The sequence below is a fragment of the Mustela lutreola genome, chromosome 4 (genome assembly GCF_030435805.1).
Source record: "Mustela lutreola isolate mMusLut2 chromosome 4, mMusLut2.pri, whole genome shotgun sequence".
Classification (NCBI taxonomy): domain Eukaryota; kingdom Metazoa; phylum Chordata; class Mammalia; order Carnivora; family Mustelidae; genus Mustela; species Mustela lutreola.
The window spans coordinates 152,947,312-152,971,052 of NC_081293.1; the positions used below are offsets into that span (position 1 = coordinate 152,947,312).

The 23,741-nt window shown below is 43.3% G+C and overlaps 1 long non-coding RNA gene across 1 annotated transcript in view; it reads left to right on the plus strand.

Annotated features, from left to right (window-relative positions):
* The first annotated feature begins 21,936 nt into the window (after window positions 1–21,936).
* LOC131829530 (uncharacterized) overlaps window positions 21,937–23,741 on the plus strand; it is a 64,569-nt gene continuing 62,764 nt past the window's right edge. Inside the window, exon 1 of the long non-coding RNA XR_009352899.1 lies at window positions 21,937–22,360. This is a non-coding gene — a long non-coding RNA (uncharacterized LOC131829530). The remainder of the gene's footprint in view (window positions 22,361–23,741) is intronic.

Sequence of the window (23,741 nt, forward strand, 5' to 3'; positions counted from 1 at the left end):
GCGGCGAGGCCTGGCGGGGCCGCGACCGCCCCGGGGTCCGGCGAGGGTGGGGCACAACCCGTGCGCTCCCGTGTGTGTTATCTGTGGCCGCACCGCACCCAGCAGTTAACCTCTTTCTTCTGCTGTCTCCCCAGGACCTTAAAGCCTGCCGGGCGGACGCGCCGTCGCCTGAACTCACCGCCCCCCGTTTGGAGAGGGAGGGGACCTTCGCGCTTGGTGGCGGGACTGGGCCTCTGGGTAGAAGGGCGTGCCTCCGGGTCCAGAAACGGCCCTGGGTCGGAGTTTAATGTCTGTGTGTGCGGGGGAAAGCAGGGGGGGTGAGGAACAGGCGGGGAGACACCAGTGGGCCGCCTCTTTAGGCTGCAGTCTCAGAAGAGGGGCTGTTCGTCGCCTGGAAAAAAAAAAAAAAGAGCGCGCGGCCGGTGATATAACCCGGCGCAGGACCGCCGAAGGACAGAGGGGGGCGCTGCCGGGCCAGCGCCGTGGCGGCGGCTGACCACCCAAGAACGCGCCGCCTGGGGTCTGGCGAGTTGTCCGCCTGGTGGAGTGGTGTTAGGGGTTCCCGGTGGAAGGAACCTACGCCGCGCATAGATTTCCGTCCGTGTTTAGGAGTATCGTGTTCTTGCTCGAGTATTCGCAGAACCTCCCGGCCCTCAACGAGAAGATGACGCAGGAAGCATGGGGACTCGTTCCATCCAATACAGAGCACTTAGGCCCATGCAAGTCCATTTTATAAGAAAATGTACTGGAGTGAAGACCCGCCGCCCTAGGAAGGTGAAGTCCACAGTTCTAGGTCTAGTTCAAATGAGCTGTGATTCCAAACTCATTTTGATGTTTTAAAAAGAAAAACGTTTGACCCGGATGATTTTTGAACTCCTTGGATTTCTTAATCCTCAATGATTTTCCCTCTGTAGATGTGTACCAGTTACTAATCCAAATAGCAAAGCCATCAGCAACATCTTTTCTGAAGGCAAAGACCTACACAAGTGTAGCACACACTCCCTTGTACAATGTGTGTTCCTGAACAGGTGATTAGATCACCAGTGTCTTACCTAATTTTGCTGGTAGATAAGAGGAAATCTAGCTATGTAAAGAATCCTATTTTAATCTTTTATAAAGAAAAGAATCTTCCAAATGTATATTTTTGCTGCCACAGATTCTAGGGAAACTTGGTTTATTTTCACAAAATGCACGTTCTGAGTTCCACAGCCAGGGAAGCTCCTGGCACAGAGACGGTGTGAACCTTTTGAGGTAAAAGGTGACTACTTGCATGCCTGGGGATTCGTTCAGTACCATCCCAGCCCTATGCATCGTGGTGTACTGGGAGCCCTCTGGTTTAATTTAATTTTTTTTTTTAACAAAAGCAATTACAGAAAAGTGCAAATTTAACGTGTGACATTTAACATTTTGCCGTGGCAGGCAGCCTCCACTTAAATGGGGCCTTTCTGCAGAACAACAGGAGCCAAAAGGCCTTGTGTCATGGAGTAATGTAAGACACAATCTGGCCTGCAAACGCACAATGAATCGAGAAGGATTTATGTAATTAATTGACCAGTCTTAACCTGTTATCGTGATGTAAGGAATTTGGAACTCATTAATTTGGGCTCTGACAGATTTCATATTAGAGCTGGCAAATATGGATTGAACCTCTTATTCTTGTAGCAGCTGGAATTTCCATGACAGTGAGGATTAGTGAAGAAGACCTATTGCTGGAGTCAAACTGCCTCTTTGTAATCAGTAGCCCTGTTCTGCATTAAAGGGATAATGAAAAAAAAAAAAAAAAAAAAAGAGGTGTATTACCTGGCTGAAGAAGCAGAAGTGTTCACTCTGCTGGTATACAGGGCTCCAGCATTTGCAGTCGGATGAAAACATTAATTTCAATCATAAAGTTAGATGGTTTCCTAAGCACCTTGAAAGAATGAGAAGGTAGAGGGGTCTCAGGGTCGGGTTTGGTATTGTTGTCAAAGTTAAAAGGGATGAAAAGACGGAGCCTTTGAATTTCCTCTATGTGAACACAGAGACTGTATGAAGAAGGATCTAGAAGTCCTCTGAGGGACAAACGGTATTTCTTGTAATGTCATATCCGCAAATGAGCAATTCAGAGCCTTGAAGGAGAGCCTGGCTTTCTCAGGAGCCACTCTCTGTCTTCTGCTCAGAGCTTTTTCGTGGGCCTCACAAAACCCAGGATTCACATAATGAGCCTTTCATTGATCATCTAATCTCTGTTCTCTTCCCAGTATGTGATGTCTAGTGAATCACCCCTTTGGAAATACCTAATTTCTTTTTTGAGATTTCAAGAAAACCCAATAGAAGCCCAACTTCCATTTTTCCCCCTTGACAATCAGAAAATTGCGAGGTTGAAAAAAGGGTCTCCAGATTAAACTAAATGTCTTTTCTTTTCCTTCCTTTCACAATACTTTTCCTCTATTGCTGGGCTATGTGATAAGGTTAATGCACCAACGGCTGTAGAGATCATTAATACAGGAAGATAAGCAAAGTTGCACATTTAAAACATTTTCAGGGTATCATTTGCCTCCTTCTACCAATAAAGAAGCCTTTGGTAACAAATACAGAAGCAAACACTGAATATTTAACTTTTGGACAGAAAGCCCAATTGATCTGTCCTAACACATTATTCTTCATAAATACTCTCCAAAGTTGGGCACTGCCTGCATTCTTTCACTTGTATATTGCCTTTAAAAATTTTTCATTCAAGCAAAACTTAAATTTTTATATAACGAATATTGTTATAATATAAATCTTCGCAAAACAAAAAGATTTCCAGTCCTCCCTTTTTGTGCTGTCAGGATTCCAACTGAATTGCAAAGTAAAGCATTTTCTTTTTAGTCAATAATAATGGAATTTGATCTAGCAACAGAGGACTGGGTACAAAGATTTGTTTTCTGATTATCTTGTTAATGACTGATTTCTTCAGCTTTGGTTCCATTTAAATGAATGCATAAAGATAAACACTAGAAATTGGCATCAATATATTAATGTTATCCTTCTCATTGAGAAAGCAAGTAGTTGTTATTGGTATTATTATTTCAGTGGGAAGACTGTGAAGATAAACAGTTGATATCAGCAAGACTTGGATAACTAATACAAACCATGACAAGAGCGATTAATAGTGTATATAAACACACTTCAAACTTGTATATATGATCTCAGCTCTCACCTACAGATTTCTTTGTATTTTTTTCAAGGGTAATTTGTAAGTTGACAATTACAAGGTTATCAACTCATGTGCTGTGTGTACTGTTTATGTATTGAAAGTATGGAATGGACATATTGAAGCATGATTTGTTAGGGAGAGTGATGACTGGAAGGAAGTCTAGTGAATTGAGTTCTGGCTCTGCCACTAGTACAAACTCAAAGGTGGCCCCCAAGCCCTCTGGACAGCTGTTTCATCATCACCGCTATGAGAAGATTGAATACAGAATGCAGAATGTCTTTAAAGATGTTCATAAGGGTTGTTGTTTTTGTTGTTGTTGTTGTTTTTAAAGGAAGTAGGTTGAAGGTTTCCACGGTCAGTTACATTTTAGACACACTGTGTCAAAATTTCACATTAATTTTTCTGCAGGATTTGTTAGTTCCTTTCATATATTAATATACACTGTGAATTTCTTAGATATTTGTGTGTAAGGGGGGCTGGGGTGGGGATGCGGGCTTCTGTATGCAGTTTCCTTAAACTGGTTTGAAGAAGAGAAATCTAAAATTCTATGATTTTTGAGTCTGTAACACTTTGGACCTCTTCCCAGAATGAATAAGGGGCACCTGCTTTCACCCTAGGTGCTCCTGAGATAGGGTGTGAGAAATGTGTGACGATAAATAACTAAGAAGGATTCCCCTTCAGAGAGCCAGTTCTAGGAAGAGGCAGGGAGTGTGGTACTAATTTTGAATCTTAGTTTCACTGCTTACAAGATAAGTGGCCAGGGAATAGGTCACTTAATTTTATGGAATTTGTTTCTTCATTTATAGCATGATACAACGTGAGACCAGGTATGAAGTGCTGATGAAGTCATTGCGTGTTCCCTCTGCTTAGAAGGGTCTTTGCTTTTCCACTTCCCATGCCTTTTTGCTTGGCTCATTCCTACCACTTATTCAGGACTGGTTTTCTGTCTCCTAAGTGCTGATGACTGATGTTGACTCTGACCACACCCACTACACATTAGGTGCCCTTTCTGCAGCAAGAGCCCCGACCAACCTCATATCCCACGTGCCTTTCTGGCAGCACTTCTCCCCCTGTTCTGCATGGTGGGTCACCCATCTGTCTGTCCCTCTGGTCAGGCAGAAGCTCCTAGAAGGAGAAGACTGCCTTTCATCTCTGCCACCTACTCCCTACCACCCAGCACCAGCCTACACTTTAATACGAAACACATTCTGGAGGCAAAGTTGAATTACTGCCATGGGGGTGGGCGAAAGGCCTGCAGACCCTCTTGAAGCCCCTTTCCTGTGGCAGAACCAGCAAAAGAAGAAGAAGAGCTTGGGGAGCGGGAGCAGGTAATTCAGAGATGTTCACCTCCTTGAACTTGGAAACTTTGGTCATCCTGAGGGTGTATGAGAACCCTCTGGTATAGCGCCTCTGTTTCTCAGTGGGCCTTGAGATGGTACATAATTGTCCTTTTGTGATGTCTGCAGGGCAGTCAAGAAATGCTTTGCTCAAGATGACTTTTTTCATTGATCAACGAGACCGTTCAATGGAACTTTTTTTTTTTTTTTTAAAGATTTTATTTATCCACTTGACAGAGAGCGATCACAAGTAGGCAGAGAGGCAGGCAGAGAGAGAGAGAGGAGGAAGCAGGCTCCCCGCCAAGCAGAGAGCCTGACGCGGGACCCGATCCCAGGATCCCGAGATCATGACCTGAGCGGAAGGCAGCGGTCCAACCCACTGAGCTGCCCAGGCGCCCCTCAATGGAACGTTTTGATAAAATATTTCTTTTGGCCAACTTGTTTCTGATAAGACACTGTGCCCAGTGCAGGGTGTTTATAGTAGAGAGACATCCTAAAACTGGTAGGTGATTTCAGGTGGAAAGATTGGACTATGTGGACAGGTTAGCGTTTTCTCCAAATGTCTGCTGCTTGGTCATACAGCCCTATATAAAGCTGAAGCCCAGACTGACTTTTAAAGAGGAACTAAAAAGTAATTTAAAGTTTTACTGAAGTCTCCTAAAAAAACACCAAAGAAATCTAATTTAAACCCCCAAACTTTCTGTCTCCATCTCTCTACACACACATACATACACACACACTCACACGCCCCTCACATTCCTTGTCAGTTTTTTTTAAACTTCTGACAACTTCAATAACTGTCCAAACTTCCCAGTTCCAACCCACATGGGCTCTTATCTTGCTCCCCCTCTTCTCTATCCTGTCAATTCCATCCTTCGCTCTTCGGTCCTGTAAATTGGTGACGACAATCTCTGATCCTCTTGGTTCCTGCCCATGCGAATTCCAGCCTGCATAACCGGAGCTCATGTAGTCTGGCAAAGACAGGCTTCTTCTGCGGAGCAGGGGCAGGGGCGGGGGGTGGGGGTGGGGATCGGGGGGCCATCGTGGTGGTGTGGTTGTGGGTATGCTGGGGATGAAGGTGGGGACTGGCTGGCTCTACTCACAAAATATTTTTCTCCCATCACAGAAGTGAGCAGAGGAACCCTGTAGTGTACCCCTGCTGATAGAGCTTCCTGAAACTCCTACTAATTTTTTAGGCTAAGTAATTACAAACATAGTTTGCATCCCCTTTTTACTTTCTTCTTCTTTTTATAAGGATGTATTTTTTAAATTTTTATTTGTTTATTCTTAAGAGAGACAGAGGTAGAGGGGAGAAGCAGGCTCCCTGAGGAGCAGAGAGCCTGACATGGGGCTCAATCCCAGGAACCCGGAATCATGACCTGAGCCAAAGGCTGACGCTCAACCATCTGAGCCACCCAGGCACCCCTCACCCCTTTTTTACTTTCTATTTACCAATTCCATTCTCTGACCTTCATGGGAATTCACCTAAAGCCATAATGTGAAAATTAACCTTATTTCTAAGAACCCCTGGAGAAAGAGTCCTTTGGTAATCCACCACAAGGATTAACAGCTCTTTTTACAAAATTATTTTATTTTATTTTTAAAAGTTTTTATTTTATTTATTTTTATTTATTTGACGAGAGAGAGAGAGAGAGAGAGATTGAGCACAAGCAGGGGAAGCGGGAGACAGAGGGAGAAGGAGAAGAAGACTCCTCACTAAGCAGGGCTCGATCCCAGGACCCTGAGATCATGACCTGAGTTGAAGGCAGACGCTTACCCAACTGAGCCACCCATGCACCCCATAGAATACAACCATATTTTATGTGAAAAGAAAACCAAAAAAAGTTTCATGTTCTAGTTGAAATGTTCTCAACATGACTATTTCATTCTAAGTTTTGCTGTCATAATTTATGGTCCTTTTCAGAATCAAGTTTGTCCATAACTGTTGTAAATAGTAGACCTCTAAATGCAAACATGACATTTTTGTAAGAGTTTCAACAGTGAAGTAGATTGTGAGCAGTTTAATGTAAGGTTGTCTAGGTGCCATCAAGGAGCTCGTCCAGCTGGCCCCTCAGAGGAGCAAAGACTGTGGCCATGGTAAACACATATTAAGTTGGGCCACTCTTCTGACCCCAAAGAGAACCAGAAAAAAGTAAAAGAATGGTGAAGGCAGGTGAATTATACTGTCTCTTAGGGGAAAGGAGACTGTTTTGAAATAGAATGTAAGTAAATCAGAAGCTGGAGTTACATAGAGAACACTGTCGTCATAAAGAAAGCCCAAGGAGCAATGGCTCCCATGAGCGAGAAATTGATGTCTCTTTCAGGAACTCTCCACCACAGGTAGGCAAGCCCTGCCCCAGGAAATCACGGAGGGACCCAGGCTGGTGGGGTGACCCTGCCAGCTTCCACGAGTGCTTTCCAGCATTGCCCCATTCACTCCTAGGTCTAGCTCATAAGATGGAAAGGTGAGAATAACTGGGGCAAAGCACCTTTTAATGAATTAAGTAAATTAATGTATTGCATTTTAATTTATTTCGATTATTTGTCAATAGAAACTCTCAAGCATATACACATGTAAAGATAATGGAGTAAAATGTACTCCCATGTGGCCATCACTCAAAGTCACCTTCCTGTGATAGAACTTATACACCATCACACCATTTATGTCCTCCAAATGCAACTTTCCCCTTTGATGGATTATTTTAAATCAAATCTCAACCCCCTTTAAGAAGCTATCTGAAAGCTGCAGACGTTGCTGCATTGCTTGGTAGGAATTCAGTCACCTGGTTGCATCTAGCGGCAAGCAGGGCTGGGCAGGGCTTCCAGGTGGCGGCTGCGTGCCCCGGACAGAGGAGAAAATGCCACACTTGAGATCACAGGATTTGGGGGGCGGGGGGATCCTTGAGAGAGGCCACAAAGATTGACGTGAAATCGCTCAAGGGAAGACTAAGGACATTTCTAGACCGCAATAAAAACCGAACGATGACATTGCACACTGATACCTGTGAAAGGCTACCGAGTCTTATGCTCTTGAATTTTTAGCAAATGCAACATTTGCTGAACAAAAACAGAACAGCAAAATGAAGTCATTTAGAAAGACATCACAGAATCTTGCTTTTTTCTCACCTGTGTAAAATTAGCTGAGATAATGATTTTGGAAGAAAGTCAATATATATGTAAATTATGAAGATGGCTTATTTGCTTCTGTTTTTGGATTCTTGTCTTGTAAGGTGTTAAAAGGTGTATGTGTGTTTAAACCTGATGTAACTTCAGGTGATAAAAAGAACGAGACACCACAGAATTTAAAATGAACAAAAGAACTAGTTTAGACTAGTTTAATGAATCAATTCATGCCAAGAAACATTTATTGAGCTTGTACTATATTCAAGGATTGTCCTGGGTCTCAGGGATACAATGAAGCAAACAGATAGTCCTTGTTCTCAGGGGTCTCCATCTGAGGGCAGATGCACATGGAAGCATCTAACCATAACGTAAGACAGAACGTCTTGTCTGCTTTTCCACAGGAGCCGCCCCTCTCTGCTCTCAGTTCAGAGTGGAGCCCATTCAACCTCCAAGCTTGGCCGGCCAATCAGAGCAATGGTATTTCCCTGGCCCAAGTGATTGGCTCCGTAATGGGTACGTGACTCTATTAGAACCAGTGATTTTTATGACATTGCACACAGGTAAAAGAAACTCTCTTTCTTGCTCTGGAGTGACTGGGCGAGGATGCAACCCAGGAACTCCGGAACGCCATCTTGCCCCTGTAAGGGGAGGCTGCGTGAGAATGAGGCTGCACGAGAGAGACCCAGAGCTGAGATATATGAGAGTGGCCTTGATGCCATCATGGTAAATCTCTTGAATACTTCCCACCTCAAGCACTGCCGGAAGCGCACCACTCACCGATGCAGTCATTCATTTACTCAATTTCCTGGCGCTACGGCATTTCATCCCTGGAACATTAATAGGAGTAGGTACCATTATCCCAGTGTGGAGATGAACCTACTGCTAATTAATGGGAGAGCTGGAATTGAACACAGGCCTGTTTATAAATCCTAAGTCATTTCCTTGTATGATTTCCCTAGACAGCACTCCTAAGAAGAAAGTGGCTCCTATTGATCAATCTTTTCTCTTAGCTCCTTGAAGAGTGCACTTGCCTCGAAGGTGTCCCTTACACATTTATCGACTGTGTATTTGTGATGCAAGCGGGGGTGGTGCTGTTAGAGTTGGGAGCACATAGGTGCGGGAGGAAGAGGAGGAGAGCGTGAATTCAAGAGCGGAGGTGATGATTTCGGGATGGGGCTACACAATGGAAATTCGGAAATCATCTGCGAGGTGATCAACAGAGATCATTTCTGCACACATGTGTAGTCAGTGAGGACTGCCTTGACCCCAAAATTGCAGTCTCCTCAGACTCCCTCACTGTCTCTCCTACCCCTCTTCTCTGCTTTATACCCTTCCCAGCACTCACCACCTGTATCCATGTTAAGTATCTATTTGTTTCTATCTGTTTCCTCCATACCCACCCAACAATATAAACTGTATTTGGGCAGGGAGATGGCTCTTGATCACTGTGCTACCCCATGTGGCCAGACGAGTGCTTCGCACAGAGGAGGTGCCTCCAAGGTACTTGTTGAATAAATAAATGAAAGAACAGAAGTGGGTGAGATTGCTCACTGATGGTGGTAAATAAGAGAAGGGGACAGAAGGTCAAGGAAGGGAAAATCTTGGAGAAAATTGAGAAAGTCTATGAGGTAGAAGGCAAATCAATAACGAGCAATTCCCAAGAATAAAGGAAGCAGAGTTTCAAGAAGGCAGGGGTGGGCAGCAGGGTCAGATGTGGCTGAGAGGTTTAAAAAAAAAAAAATGGTGGCTTCCATTACCTTTGGAATGAATTCTCTTTGGTAATGTAGCTCAGCAGCAGAGTGTGGTAGCACCTGGGTCTCAGCAGATCATGAGAATTTGAGTTCCAGTTCCATCATTTATTAGTGATGAAAATCTCTGAACACCTGAGCCTTGCTTTCTTTATCTGTACAATGAGTATAATACCGACCTTACCTCAGAACATGACTGTGAAGGTGAGCTGAATCACTGCATGGGAAATGAATATGCATGTGTGAGTTATTACTCTTATTCCTGATTTGCAGTGAATAGAATAAATATGTAAGAATAAAGAAAGTCATAGAAACGTCTATACCGATTATTATAATTGATTTCAAGACAAAACAATATACATGATGAGTCTTGCTGTCATTTTTCAATCACCATGCATTCTCATTTGAAAGGGAGTGTTTATGAATTTGATTTTGGGGCATTTTCTTCATCATGCCTGATTCCGGGTTTTCCATGCCCCTTCTTGCTCAGGCTGCGTATGCAAATACACAGAACAAGCCAAGAAGCAACATTTCGGTTCTCTGTCAACAGGAGAGCCGCATACAACCTTTCCCTTCCCCTACCCGCTCCCAGGGCATATTGTTTCCCACCCCCTGTCGCCAGGAGGATACTTATCTCGTGTCTTTCTAGAAAATCTCTGATTATATTTATGCATTTTATATTTAGCCTTTTTGTGAGGCTTTGGGTTAGATTTAGCCCTGGTGGCTGAAAGTTCAACGTTTTCTCAATATTTTCCTCCAAAACCGCAACCATAGTTGGCAGCAAAGAAGATGAGGGATGAATAGGCTTCCATGTTGCTTGGTTATAGATATGGAGATGCTGGCAGAAATTTGCAAGCATTTGCATATATACAATTGTCTGTCTGATGTTTGCTTCCATGCTTGCTCTCCTCCTCTGCCCCCTGTTCTCTTTGTGCAGTGAATTACTAATACAAATACAGATAATGAAATTTCTGATCTCAGCCTGCAAAGCAGACACACATTTTGGAAGGTATCTGGGGAAAATGGATAGGCTCTCTTGATCTTGTTGCTTTATCCAGACAAGGAAACGAAGAGGAGAAAGTAATTACAGGGACTTGTCTTTGAAGGTAGAATGAGTGGCATTGACAGGATTTCTTTTCAGAGAAGCTTGTAGAGATGCTATTTTCTTGTTAATACCAATAGGTATTTCCCTGGAAATAGAGTTTACTTATTAAAATGTGTGTTCAGCAGATGGGACGCTGTCCACAGGAAGAAGAATGAGCTCTGTCCTTGGGGCTTCAGAACAGAGTGGTTTTAGGGGCAGTGAAGTTTGGCCTCGGGATAGGGCAAAGCAGGAGGAAGCAGGAGGAAAGTAAATTTACCCCTGAAAGCATCCTCTGGTCAGTCTCTGCTCTTGCATACTCAGGAGCTACCAGTTTCGTAAAGCAAGAGAGTGACTTTGTTGGGTAACCAGAGGTGGTGTGCCTCGGGGGGGCCCTGATTAGGTGGCAATAGTATCTGGAACGCTCAGCTTGCCTGACTTCAGAAAATGTTCTCATTAGTGATTAGAAAGTCCCCTGGAGGAAAGGGCTGAAAGCAACTTTAATTGGAAATAATTTAAGGTAACAAACACCATATTCTTATACCTATCCCTGAGAGTAGACCCAAAGTTGATAGTCCACTAAGCGAACAACTAAAATTAAACCTATGTTTTCTTAAACAATCAAATGAACGCACAATGAAGTTCTCATTGTCAATGGACTATATAATTTACAGCATAACACCATCACCTTCTGTTCCAAAAATGTGTGTCAACTCTTGACTTTTTAAATAATCTTTGATTTTACTTATCGCTGACCTTTTATCATAGGTCGTGTATTAAACACCAATTCTGTGTGTGTGAACAAGTTTCTAAACAACCCAAGTTTGTGCTGACAGCTGTAGGAAAAGAACACACATTTGCTTTTTATTTCATGTAAATATGTGCTTGTTGTCAAATAAGACAGGGTTAAAGACACTAAGATTTTGTCTTTCAGAGCTCACTAAGGGACAGCTAATCTATATCAGAAATAATTTTAGATGTAGAACTGCAGGGTGGAAAATATAGACCTCCCACTGGTTGAAATGACATTAGTAGGAAAAAAAATTGGCTGAAAAGTTATGCTATGTTTCTTTTGTCATACAACTTAAAATATGTTGGGGGAATAGAATTTTAAAAAGAGAAATGGTTTAGAGAACTGTTCTAATAGCTATTACTCTATTGGAAATTAGTTCAGTGGTATTATAACACTTTAAATAGACACATGTGAAATAATATCATTTTATAGTAGAATGGGGTTAAGTAAAAAACATTGATAGTATTATTTTAGATCAGGCAGATTCATTCCTTGAAATTGCTGGTCTTAAAGAACTCACTGGGCACTAGCTGGGAGCTTTGCTTTCTTCCTGTTCTTTGATAACATAGACTTCATAGCCCATAATGAGATAAGTAGAGGTACACTGTTACCATTGTGGTTTTCTGAGGGAAAGGAAAGAAAATTTCTCTTAAAAATGAAAACGGTGTTTATCTTAATGCTGCTGTTGGACTATCAACAGTGGAAATTTAAGCTAGTATGTGGAATTCATGTGCAGATATAATGGCTACCGATCTAAGTATGAAATATTAATTATGTACCATATTGCTTCTGTTTGGATTCGTGCTCTCCACCGTTTTAGGTGGTGCTGTGGACTAATTTTCCCCCTGACTCACTTCCCGTGCCATGACACCTCCCATGCAGTTTTGCTGGAATATGTCAGCTAAGGAGTTCCCTTACTGGGATGACTGTTGTGCCCACTTTCCTTTACACAACGAAGAATTAACTCTTCAGCTACACCCATCTGCATTATACAATGTATTGTACAACACAGAAGGAGAATTTTAATAAGACCTCCAAGGGGTCTGCTGCCATTTTTAGAGGGAAGGTCTCCTGCAAAGGAAGTGCATGCAGAGTCTCAAGAGAAAGCTGCTGAAAACACCCCCGTGAGAGGAACGGGTGCCATCCCATTTTATTGTCTACCTGTCACCATAGCCCTTGCGTGATTCTGACAGGCTGCTCTTTTCTCTTGTAGCCAGTGCTGCTTAATGTCATTTTCTTGGTTGAACATCTTTATTTCTGACTTGTTACAAACCATTAACTAGTTTCCAGGTTTCAGTGTCCTGGATACTTTTGACTAGTAAGTCATTTGGCATAACAAGGTTTCCCTTTATCTTCTTGCGAAAGGAAAATCTCTACATGAAATGATCAATGTTCCAATTTTTATGAATCCTAGCAGATAGGAAGTGCCTGTCATCGGATGCAAGGCATCTTTTCTGAAAGCATATTCTACTTCATATAATGGAACTTGACAGACACACTAGGTAACCATTACACTGTTTGTAGAAAGCTTCAGACAATTTAGGGGGAAAGCAGAAAATTCTATAAATATACTTATCTTGTGATGGTTTCAAATAAATGTAACAATACTGTTTTTTAATTAGAATTTGTGGATGAAATGTTTTAAAATCCTTTGGATATATTTTTAAAAAGTATTCAGGGGGCGCCTGGGTGGCTCAGTGGGTTAAAGCCTCTTCCTTCGGCTTGTGTCATGATCTCAGGGTCCTGGGATCGAGCCCCACGTCGGGCTCTCTGCTTAGCGGGGAGCCTGCTTCCTCCTCTCTCTGTCTGCCTCTTTGCTTACTTGTGATTGCTCTCTCTGTCAAATAAATAAATAAAATATTTTTAAAAAAGTATTCAGTAGTTTAACAGTTGTCAACTCCATAAACACACTTTAAAAGTGTTCGTTATCTGTAACATTGCTAAAATGAAGACTGGCTGCTTTGGGTGTTGATATTAAAAATAATAGAGACAGACATGGGGCTTGATGACATATTGCTAAAACACGAGGAACAACTTAGACTTTAGTTTGCTTTTGCATAAAGCTACTCACACATGAAATCAACGTAATTAAAACTTCAGATGATCTTTTCCTAAATTACTTCATATTATTCCAGTTTTAAAACTATAGGGGCACCCGGGTGGCTCAGTGGGTTAAAGCCTCTGCTCTCGGCTCAGGTCATGTTCCCAGGGTCCTGGGATTGAGCCCCACATCGGGCTCTCTGATCAGCAGGGAGCCTCCTTCCCCTCCTCTCTCTCTGCCTGCCTCTCTGCCTACTTGTGATCTCTGTCAAATAAATAAATAAAACCTTAAAAAAAACTATACTTGTCAGAACACATACTTAAATGTTATGTGCAAACCTATTAATGCAATGTTGTTATACCTAAACCCTAAAGAGGAATAGTTATGTATTCTTGCCTAATTAATGGATTAAGGAGATTTTAGTTTAGTTTTTTGTTTTTGTTTTGTTTGTTTGTTTGTTTAAAGTAAGCTCTTCACCCAGTGTAAGGCTTGAATGCATGACCTTGACATCAAGAGTCACATGCCTACTGACTGAGCTGGCCAGGCACTTTGGATCAAAGAGATTGTAAAAATCAGTTACTGACCTAGCGAATGGCTAGGCACTTTTGGTGCTCTCTTTTGGTGAAATAGTTGAGCAAGTGCCTAAGTGTGTATGTTCAGTGTATGTGGCACTGTTTTTTAATCTTGAAAAATTGGAGACAGTTTAACAATCTGTTAATGAAGGAAGGGATAAATGGACTATGTCAATCTCTAGAAAATGAAGCAGTATACTGTTGTTTAAAATATGAGCTACAAATGTATGTGTTGATACAGGGCATGTCTTCAATAGATGGTTGAGTGAAAAAAAGCAAATCGCAACACTGTATGTAGAGTGTGATGCCATTTTTGAGGGTAGGTGAACTCTCCATTGCTTCTGTCTTTACATGAACATAGAACAGTCTGGAAGGATACTCGTCAGACAGCCCCTGGATGTGAACGCATGGGGGAAATAAGAAGAAAGCCCTGATCTTTTTGCTTTATATACCTCCATATTCCTTGAATTTAGATTCTGTAATGTTTTTAGAGGCTATGAGCTCACTTGACAATCTAATTAAATAATTTAAAGAGGAAATCTAATGTCATAGAAAGGACAGGATGAAATGAGATAAATGTAGCTACTGGAAGTTTCTAACAAAGAAGCATGGCTCTCTTCCATTCAGTTAGCTCTGGCACTTAGAGCATTTGTGTCTCTTTGTGTATTTTAACGGAACCTCAAAATCCGGGTGCACATGGCTGTCAACCTCGGGTGTATGTCATTCCAGGCAGAGGCAGTGGTCCTCGGTTGGTTTCTTGGTGCTGTATTTCAAATCAGCTCATAAATTATTAATAGTACATGTGTAGGTCAGAGACACACTAACCCTGACAATCATTCCATAATATTCTCTCTTTAGCATCAGAAGAGAAGAGAAGAGAGTAATCAATATGCAACATCAGAGGTACATTTCACATAGATATGGTATATGCACTTAGAAAAAAAGAGTCAGATCTTTACAAAAACCTGTCAGCCTGGCATTAATCTTGTATTATGAATAATGTGGCTATCTATGAATCTTTAATATTTTTTAAATGATGAAATTGTATGGTATGCTCTACCAAAGCAAATTTGATAAAATGTGAGAATAGTTTGATCAATGAATATGTTGATATACTTGAATAAAAGAAATTTAAACCTAGCTCATTAAAGCAGAAAAAGCAACAGCTATACTGTGACCTCGGGGTAAATCTTCAGCCCCAGTATATTTGCTTCTACCATTATCCAGAATGGCTAGATATTATTCTTTAAACAAGTTATAAAATTATTGTGTGGCTAAAACCATCATCTCACTAGACAAGCAGCTCTGGTAATATACTATCAGCAACCAATATGGTGCTGTCTCCTGGCTTATAATAAACCCCATATTTGAAAATTCCTAACAAACACACAGATTAATGTTTTATATATAAGATACAGCCATGCTTGAGAAAGATTACGAATCCAATGTCTTGCTAGAAATACCATTATGATCATTTTTTCCCCCCATGAAGTGGTCCTGGAATAATTTGTTCCAGGTTTAATTTTCAGTGAAAGTAAAGTAGATCAAGAACTTTGCTTATGAAATTTGCCTAATGAAGAAATTTTAATCAGTGCTTGTTGAACTGAAGATAAAAATATAGTTTGTTTCCACAGATTTGAGGAGAATTAACATGTATCTGATTGTTAATATTTGATTCTTGTTTAATTATTTATGATATCAAGGAATGAATCTGTCAAGTAAATAATGAAATGCGTACATGCAGCATATGTAATTAGGTTAGGTGCATAAATCCAAAATGTTCACTTTATAGTTGTCAGTGTAAAATTTATTAATAATGAGAAATGTTAAGTGAAGAAAATTCTTAACACAGTCTACCTCATTAGTGTGGATTATAGCAATTGTTGGTCAAAGAAGAAGAGGAGGCAAGGGCTATGGAGGAGAAATTAGGCTTCATTTTCTTAGCTGTACTTTAATTGTTTAAAAGTATCAGTGAATTGGAGCACATTTTGTTTTCTGGTGTTTAGAAATGTACGATTTGAACAAACAATTTGTGGGTTTGAGTGAATGCTGCAAATGGAATAATTCTATACTGAAAAAATACAGGTCCAGTGTTTCTAAATCCAATTACTGGAGGTGGGAAAATACAACTAACATTGAGAAATAAAAACCCACTTTCATGATTGAGCTGAAAGATTCTATTCTTCGAATTCAGCTTTAAATTCAGTGTGATGGTACTATGATGGTGAGCAAAGCATTACAGCTGTGCTCCTCTGTGTGTCCCTTTCTTCTCAGGGTGAGAGGGAGGGGAGGAGAGAAGCACCTTGTCAAGGACAGTCCTTGAACCCTGGGTTTGCCGGGCTGCTGGGACATGAGATGAAACAGGGACCCGAGGAGACCTTACGTACCTGTGGGTTCGGATGTAGGTAGTACTGGGCTAGGGGTTCAGAGTACAAGTGGAGGATATAACCAGACCCTGCCCCAGCAGGAACTTGGCTGAGTGGGTGCCACCGACTCTCCCATTAAAGATTTATGTATGTATGTATTTATTTATTTACTGGGGGGAGTGGAGAGCATGATGGAGTGAGGAGGATGCAAAAGGAGAGGGGAAACGGAGGGGAGAAGCAGATTTCCCACTGAGTGCGGAGCCCCATGTGGAGCTTGATCTCTTGATCCTGAGATCAGATCATGACCTGAATTGAGCTCAAGAGTCAGATGCTGAATCCATAGAGCTGCCCAGGAGCGCCCGAGCCTACTCTTTCTCTGGAATTTGACCTGATAACCTGGTTAGAGTTAGTTCTGTCCTTAAGGTTAATCATTAATACCATGGTGTGACAGAGAGGATGGTCAACCAGAAAACAAAATGAGATCCTATTCTGCCACTGACTGGCCTGGTGATTTCCAGAAAGTTCTCTGAACTCTAGGGCCTTACTTTCTTTTTTTTTTTTTTTTTTTTTTTTTTTTTTTTTTTTTTTTAAAGATTTTATTTATTTGACAAGACAGAGATCACAAGCAGGCAGAGAGGCAGGCAGAGAGAGAAAGAGGAGGAATCAGGCTTCCCATGAGCAGAGAGCCCGATGTGGGGCTCGATCCCAGGACCCTGGGATCATGACCTGAGCTGAAGGCAGAGGCTTTAACCCACTGAGCCACCCAGGCGCCCCTAGGGCCTTACTTTCTTGCTCATCAGATTAGAGGGCTGTTGATTCTGACTCTCATGGTCTACAATTCACAGAGATGATGCTGAAATACATCTGATTTTGTGCAAGCCCTTCCATGAGCTTCTTGAAAAAAAAAAAAAATGGGGGAGAGAAGTAGTATTATTATACGAACATTCATCATCTGACTGGGTATTGTTATAGAGGCAGTTATACATTTATTAGAAGATGGAAGATATCATCACAAAAGGGAGTCCATGTATTATTTTAGTAAATGATAGGAATCTAACTATAGCTGCCACTAAAGAATTTCTTGCCTCACACATATGAAAGTTAAAAGAGAATTAGAAGGTCTATTTAGGGCAAAGAAGTGACTTCACAAAACAAAGAATGTTATGTTGTGATTTCCTACGTGCCCTGATTAAAAGGGGGGGGATGCTTATTTAATAATTTTATCCTCACAAGCTTCTGTGATCTCCACGTTTTCAAAAGGGTAATATTCTCATAGTGAATTATCAAAATTATTTGAAAAATTAAAAGAATTATTTGCTATCCTTCTGATCTTAATTCTCAGATGTCTACAGCCTAAAGAATTTAGGGCAGAAATGGCTTAATACAGCAAGCATTAATGTTATTAATGGCAAACCCTTATGTGGAGTCCATAACATGGTTCATTATTTAGGGAAAAACAAAGCAAAAGAGCTAACATGATTTTACCACCCACTAAGAAAATTATCAGTTGAATTAGCCAATCAGTTTGTTATTGACCAAATTAATATATGCCATTTTGAACACATATTTTTGTAGAAAGAACAACCAAAAGAATAATATAAATGTGACTACATCTGACTTTCAAGTAAACCGTCATAAGTTGCATGAGAGAGATACTTTCAGTTGCCTATTCACCAATCCTCCCTTCTTCTGTGGGAATCACCTCTCTCCTCACATAGTCCAGAACTTTGAGAAAAATAGTTTTTGTAAGCCAATAATCTTTCAGAGGATTTGTATGCATCATAGATGACTGAGACTAGCTAAAATTTAATCTTTGTTCTGATATTGCCTGTGCTATTCCCTGCCTCTCCCCACTCTCCGGTATAACTCAGAGATAAATCCTTGTTAGTTATCAGTGATGATAATCCTATCTCCCTTGCCAGTAAAAGTTTAGAGACAGGCATGGGATCCAATTCTGGCTTGGATGACATACGACAATGACATATGAGAAAAGATCTGAGATAATTTTCTGATATAATTTTCCTACTCTTCAGAAGAAATTAAAGGTAAGAACAGTCCCACTTTTTCGGTTGCTCTTTAGCATGTCTTGAGGTGATGCCTGGAACTATGGTAGCCATTTTGAGACCCTGAGGAGAACTAGCTAAGGACAAGGTCAGCAAGCCCAGGATGGCTTGAGTCCCTGACAACACTAACATTATGGAGTCACTGAATTAATCAGCCTTCAGCACCTGGCCACCTTGAGACCTCTTTCATGAGATAATACATTTTCCTTGTTGCTTGAACTTGTAGGGACAGGTGTTCTATTACTTATATCCAAGTTATCCTAACGAAAACAAGAGGTACAAGAAACTATTATATCACCCAGTGTCAATACACTCAAACATATGCAAAATATTACTCATAACAAACATTAGGTAACAAAACTTTATGTCACTAAATACAAGGAATGGGAAAGGAATTTTGGAAGAGGTGGTACTTAATCTGGACCTAGAAAGAGCAGTGGTATTTGAATAGTTGGAGATGGGGTTTAAGGGCATTCTAGACAGTGTGAACAATGAACATACTGAAGTGCATGTCATGGAAGAAGAAATGCAAGAGCATGATTTGGGAGTATATGATGGTAAACAGATAAGCCGGGAGCTGGTTAGGTACAGACTGCAGCGGGTCTTGAATGCCTTGCTAATGAGTCAGGGTTTCTTTTCCTCAGCAAAGGGAACTGGGAGCTGTTGGAGCCTGTCACCATACTGATTCTGGATGGATTGTTAAAGCATATTGTATGTATTTTGTATAGGGTTGTGTTTTTTGTTTTGTTTTGTTTTGCTTTGCTTTTTGCATATTTTAGTGGAAAGTGTGCTTGGTTTTAATGAAACAGAAACAATAAAAATCAACTTTCCATTCTAATTTAGATTCTGTGTTTTAAAGCAGCTGCCAAAGGAAACTACTAAGTGACAGGTTAAGTAGCCATTGTTTTTGAAAATGGCCAGAACCAGATACAAATTCTCTAAAGAGACTTCCTGAAGTCCGGAGAACATTTCAAAGCTCAGACACCTGCAAGTGTGCTTGCAAGACAGTTAGATGGAGGGTCTAGGGAGAGAAGAGATGTTCTGCCTGCGTAGGCAAAGGAGTTAGATGGATGCTCTGGGAGAGAAGAGATGTCTTGCCTGTATAGGCAAAGGACCATCTTAAAAGCAAATAGAGTTGGGGAAAAGCTGCTTAGAGACCAAATGAGGTTGGAGGTAAGTACCCAGGAAGATGTTCCATTTTAAGCGTCTGGAACAGATTGTCTTCAGTCGTTTTGCTGACGAAGAAAGGGAAAGAGAACAGGGAAGACACATGGCCGAATTTCTGGGTTTTTTCCTTTGTTGACTTCTTCATATTGTCTCTCCTTCCAAAAAGGAATTAATTTAAATAGAGCCCTTGATAAACCTGAGGCAGCATGATTTCACTGCCGGTAGAGATGGGAATAAAATGAGACTTTCCTAAACTTTAGCTCTCTTACTGAGTGGACTGAGGAGGTCAGGAAGCTGAAGGGACTCCATTTTAGAAATGCTCCTTCTCTGCTGGTGTTCTGCTAGGCCCTCCTTACTCATGTTCTATATTTTGCTTCTGAATAAGCCAAGGAAGCTATGTTCCCACTTCCAGGGGGAAGCAAGACCATTAATCATTCTCCGAGTTTTGTCCTAGGCTTCCAAACATGGAAGAACAGCCAGATCCCTAACATGCTCCCGGACATTAGCTTCAAACAAACCTCAGCTGACACTGGCATCAACATCCCTACCTTCAGTAATTTATGGAATAACACCTATTGTTCACATGACACTAGCCTTTGATTGGACCCTGTCCTCAGTTCCTGAAGGAACACATACCCTAGACCCCTTCCCTTTCCAGTATAAACTCCTCACCCCAAGTGATGATGAGACTCACTCTCCCTTCCTTCCTGAGTCTTCCAGACACCCTGTCTGCTACCCTCTTTCACTCATGCTATTCAATAAACTGCTTTCACTTTTTCTGGCTTGCATTTGATTTCTCTCATGTAAGAAGCAAGGGACTCTCTTGGCTGATCCTGTGGGACTCATCCTCTGGGTCCTTGGACTCGGCCTGCCCGCCACTGAATCTGGCAAATCTATCTCCACAAAAGGTAGTTTTGCTGCCTGGCTATTCCATGGTTACCAGGTGGTAGACACCATCAAACTATACACAGCACCCAGATATCATCCAGCAGAAGAAATGGGAATCACTTCTGTGTGTCCCTTTTTTGGAGCAAGGAAGCACTCCCCAGAACGGTCCCTCCCCCCCCCAGCAGATGTCCCCTCCCATGACACTGGCCAGGACTGCTCACATGTTCTTCTCTCAGCCAAGCCCACAACAAAAGAAGCGGTAGATTGTAACAGATTTGGGGTATATTCCTGGGCCACAAGGGAGAGGACCATCTTGGATGGGCTAGGGAGTTGAAAGAAGGGGTGCAGAGCAGCAGTGCCAGCTGCAAGAAAGGCACCTAAAATAAATACTGCAGAATGGTTGAGAACATAGGCGCTGGGAGGGGAGCAGACCTACTTTTTAAAGGATTGGGCATGTTTTGTGCACAATAAATCCTCAGCAGATGTTTACTATTGTTGATGTTATCAATAAAAATGACCTAGCTCCTGCCCTTGAGCTCACGAGGGGTCCCCATGTAATAACTGGAGCTGTCACAAGGCAGGAGGTGACTTCTTGCTAGGGAGAGAGTTCTCCACTCCTTCTATATGCCAAAGGAGGGAGGTAGGCTCTGGACGGACTGTTCTTCCTTCTGTCCAAGACTTGCCTCTATTCCCACTTGGACTGGGAGAGAGGTTCCGCCCACTGATACGGCACCGTCCTGGTGGTAGGTGCAGGTAGATGCACCATAAGGCCTGGGGAGCAGAGAGCCACACAGTCCCTTCCCTGCTTGTTCAGTAGGCACAAATGGGGCATTAGGGATGCTTTCGTCCAAGTTAATCACCAGGCAGGGCCGTCGGAGACCAGTTGGGGTCCAATCTCTCCCATCAGGGTTCAAGGTTACGAATCCCATCCACGGAGTCCTGTTTCCCGGGCATTGCCATACATTAATTAGACGGCAGTTGAGAGGCAGGGCCTTTGCTTAACACTCACGGGCACATCTTAGTAGATCAGCAATTCTCAGCCGCCCTCTCCCCCATTTCTCTTCCCAAACCGGCCTCCCCCGCGGCCCTCGGAGCGGGCGTGGGGCGGGGGTCCCGGGTCCCGGCGGCGCGGGGGCGCGGGAGGAGGAGCGGACTCTGCCGCGGGCCGTCGGTCAGGTCGGGCGGCGGCGGCGGCGGCTCCCGGGACCTCCGCCCGCAGCCCCCGTCAGAGCGGAGGCAGGCGGCTGAGACCGGCGGGCCATTTGCATTAGCCGGCAGTCATTTTTATACGCGGAGGTAATGAAGTTGTCAGCGGCGCCCGGAGTGTGGCAGAGCCTGATATTCAAATAGACCTGCCCGCCTCGCCCAGCCCCCCGCCCCCGCCGCGGGCCGGCTCGCGAATCCCCGGATGAGCGAATCCCCTCCCGACCGCCGCGGGCGCTTTGTCTGGCGGGTCGCCGCCGCCCTCGCCCCGCGTCCCGCGTCCCGCGCCCCGCGCCCCGCGCCCCGCGTCCCGCGCCCCGCGCCCCGCGCCCCGCGCCCCGCAGCGGCTGCGCCTGGCGCGGCCCCCGGCCCGCGCCCCCGGCCCGGCTCCCCGCCCTCGCCCTCTTCCCTTTCTTTCCCCGCGCCTTTGTCTCCGCCTCCCAACCCCCTTTGTGTCTCTGGGAAGACTCAGCCTCAGACAGCAGCGACCCCACCCGGCCGGCTGTCGGGGACCCCACAGACCCCGAGACGCACGTCTGGGGCAGAAGTTAGTGGCAGTGAGGACGCCACCCTCACACTTGGCATCTTTCCTGCTCCCTTTTCCTTCCCCCAGCGCTCCCCCTTCCTCTTCATCTCCTTCTCCAAGAAGGAGGACCTGCTGCTGACATTATCACGTTGGCCTAAAGTAGTTCTCTCCCCTTTCTGAATGCGTATTTGTGGTCACTTTTATGATTACAAAACCAAAACCTGTCCACCCGCTCAGGCTGCTAAGAAAAGGCTCTTCAGCAGGTGCGGCAGCACTGGTAAGGAAATGAGGGGGAAACTAGACACACACCTACTTTAAGATAGGTCGTTGTGGGCGAACGCCAGAGCTACTGGGGGGCATTCATCTTCCTGAGCCTCTAGCTGTGCTGTCCGCTGGGGCAGCCACGGGCCACATGTGGCCACTGAGCACCTGAAATGTGGCTAGTCTAAATCTAGATGTGCAGTCGGTGCAAAATACAGCCTCTAAAAAAATAAAGAATGTAAACTCCCAATCATTTAAAAATACTGGATATTGAAAAGACAGTATTTTGTGTGAAGTAAAATATATTATTAAAATCTATTAAACCTGTTTCTTTTTACCCTTTTTAAAAAAAAGTGTTAGTACAAAGACCATGTAAAATGACATTTGGGGCTCACTTTGTATTTCTTTTGGGCAGTGCTGGTTGAGAGCCTCAAGCCCCAAGCAGCTTTCCTCCAGCCACGTCCTCTCACCTGACTCTGCAGGTGCTTTGGATCAGGGCAGGAAGAGAGGGAAGGTTCTGGGATCTTAAGAATCAGACACCCAAGAAAATAATTAGAAAATCGTTGGGATTATTATTGAAACACTGAATAGAAGCAGAGGCTTAGGTTAGCGTGAACTAGCTGTCCCTTTCCCTTTGTTCACGTTAAAGGGAGCCCCACGCTCCTGTCCCAGTCATGCCACAATTCCATGGACCAGCCATCCATGTGTCAAGTTGGGCCTCTAGGAGTGTTTTGTGCCTTTTAGGAGTTATTTGTCGGGCACTAAACTTGCTGACATGCCATTTAGAAGAGTGAATACTGTGTATGCACTGTAACTACTATTTCATAAGGATTTTTGGTGTACATTGTTCCTCAGCATGCACAGGCTGCGAGGTAAGGGCTCCCCGAGTGTGCATTGACACGATGCGCTGCAAATGATCCAGGCAAGGGGGCGTCCCCGAGTGTGCACTGACTCCACACTTGGCCATGGCTCCTACAGGGCCTTTATGGTGCAGCTTGCCAATGATCCATGCATTAAAGACTCCCCAAATACACATTGACACAATAGACTGGAGTTGTTTGGGTCTACCATGGCAATGATCCGGGGATAATGGCGGTGTCTTATGCACTTTCACTGAGATTGGAGAGCTCCTGGTCCTAGCAGTAGAGGCAGAACCGAAATTGCCCCAGTTAGGTCCCACTGTGACTCCTGGTGCAGAGTGCATGGGTCTTTGACCTCCTGCATCATGACTCCGTGGCATTGCTAACATTTGTTGATGTTTGCACTGATGTAACTGAGTTCACTCCCCCCCCCCAAATGTACTTTGCAGTTCAATACCTGGATGGGGGGGGGGTGGAGTCCATGTACTGTTGGTTTCATCTGGTTAATAATAAGCTAAAGACCTTGGAAAGGTCATA